This window comes from Betta splendens, chromosome 4 (genome assembly GCF_900634795.4).
Source record: "Betta splendens chromosome 4, fBetSpl5.4, whole genome shotgun sequence".
NCBI lineage: Eukaryota > Metazoa > Chordata > Actinopteri > Anabantiformes > Osphronemidae > Betta > Betta splendens.
In genome coordinates, this window is record NC_040884.2 from 25,590,918 (window position 1) to 25,593,602 (window position 2,685).

Genomic DNA, 2,685 nt, shown 5'->3' on the forward strand with positions numbered 1-2,685 from the left:
GTTTGTTGGTGTGTTTCAGCTACCTCCTGACATGGTGCGTTCAAGTGTACTGACATTCTGCCAACTCACAGCTCAGCGTGGGGAGGGTATTTATTCTATTCTAGATAAAAAAACTGTTTCAAATACAGGTACAGTTTTTGCTTATCTGTAGACGCTGAAGTTCAAGAATTATGACATTCAAATAGGCAAATTATCTCATGCATATTATCAATGGCCAAGATAATTCTTATACAGTAATTTCAGCAGTTATGCAATTTGTACTCTCAGCATTTCCAACCCAGCCCATGTTGCTGGATGAGACCCAACACATGTGACTGATATCTACTGTATGAGCTGCTTCTGCTACTGCTGGAGATGGCTGAGGACAAGGCCTTTTGCATATCCTGCTTTATGACCATTGTCTATTGTTAGCAGCATTATGATAAGTGGGTGATCTATCTGATGTTGTACAGAGTTCTGAGATGTCGTCTGAAAATTCTTCACAGCATAATGAGATTCAGCAGACTGATAATGTTGGATGGAAAAAAGTGACTTGTCAGGAGTGATTAAACATCAGCGCCCGCTAATCTGATCTATCAGAAGCACATGACAGAGGACGCAAATAAAACAGGATGCTGGTGATGAGCATCAAAGAAATGCTTTTGAAATCTTCGTCAACTCTGCAATTCTTCCCTAATGATAATGAAAAGTGCTACTGCTGCCTTAGGTGCATCAGCTTTGTCTGAATGTTGAGAATGACCCAGAATCATTAAAGTCTGAAGTGTACACGATTCCCTCAAATTACTCTATTAAGATGCATTTGTAAACTGTAGCATGACACATCTTAAAACAATTTAGGTGACTCGCTAATTGGATCCATCTTTAAATGCATGTGTGGGGAAACCCAATAAGAGCTGGCTGACTCACAGCCGTCCAGTAAAGACCTGGACTTCCAGTGTGCAATACAATGAGTAATGTTTCGTAATTGTTTACGTGAGTGCTCTGGAGGTTTATAGTACAAAATCATATCGTGCTGCATGCCTCAGCTTCAGCCTAAAAGTGTGATTTCTGTGAAGGTTTCCAAATTCAACTCCAAGCATGACTTCTCTGTTATGTCAGATGTCATAGGCTCACGAAGAAGTTTCTTTACAAAGTTTTTTCCACACAAAACAGGTCACTAATTCCATGGAAGTGATGCAACCCCCCCCGAAAAAAAAAAAAAAAAGCATCTCACAGTGAAGCATCTCCATCAGTTTCCCCTGGCCAGGTGAAGCAGTTTCAAAAACAGCCTCTTTCCGTCTGTTAAACAAATAGTCAGCCCCTACAAAGGTGTGCAAAAGAATCCCCATGATCAAAGTGTATGAGAATGGCAGCCTTGTCCTGGCCTGGCCATTATCAGGCCCCATGAATGCCTGTCTTCTCCTCTTTTGTCGGTCGCGGCATTGACAGTCACTCACCCGGCAATGACAGTCACACCAGCGCAAAGAGCCAGCCGCCGACAGGGGCCAACCACATCAAACGAGGCTGTCAAGGGGCCCTGCTCGTGAACCGTGGCAACAAACACCTCCTGATCCTCACCTACAGCTCAGCAGCAGACACCCACCGCTGTGCTCTCAGCCACTGCCTCCACTGAGAAAAGATGTACTGCCTGGACCTCATTTCCCTCTCTGCAGCCCCTCATCTGCCTCCTCCCTATGTCAAGTAGTGCTTGTGTTAACCTTCAGCCTGCAAAGACACAAAGGACTGCTAAAGTGTTTAAGAATGCTTTATGGATGCATGACAGGGGGGGAGGCTGACACTGCTGGGGGTCAGAAAGTATACAGGATGTGGCTAAAATCAGTTTTATTTTCATTTTGAGGCAGAGCCACACTGGAATTAAAGTTTACAGCATATGAACTTCAAACGTCTGCTGAAAAACTAACACATAAATGTCCAATAGGCTGTAACAAATACTTTGATCAAATCAGCAGGACGGCAGGTTGAATTGGATACTACCAGCTTCAGATTACATACCTGTAAAAGCAACCCAAATTAATTCAGAAATTACTTAGTAATATTTGCCTACAGAAACTTGTGGTTTTTACGCTAATTCTAACCTATTCTAATTATGCTCAGTGAGTGTCCTATGAAGCGTTACAACATTTTCCTAATGCATGTTCAACTTCATGTTTCTAAACATGAAGTTGAACAACTTTAAAGTGTTTTTAAAGTAGCATGATGTATATGTCTTGATATTTCTAAGTTTACTTCAGTAAACTCACAAATATAAATCCAGTTTCCATTTTCACATTGGTCTCCTGTTTGACCTCTGGTTGTACTGTTGGGTAAGAAAAGAGCGACTGCCCCCTGCAGGACAACCTAAGTAACAATTCATTTCAAACCCAGAAGGTTTAATTTATAAAAAGTACACATAAACTATAAATAAACTAAACTAAATAAAAACGAGTTTTTTAAAAGGTAAATTATTAGGTGAGACAGATATGTTCTATTACATAATATATAATAGAGTATAGCATAATTATTATATATAATATAGTGGTAAGTACCACTTATACTAACTATTGTATATCTTGTATTTGAAGTGTCGCTGTGTAGATAGTGTCTGCATCTAGCAGAAAAAGAGCCGTGGAGACGAAAGCCTTGCTCGATTTATCTTCAATCTCCTCACCGCGCCTTAAACCACGATCAGTGCTCTCAGCGACTAGC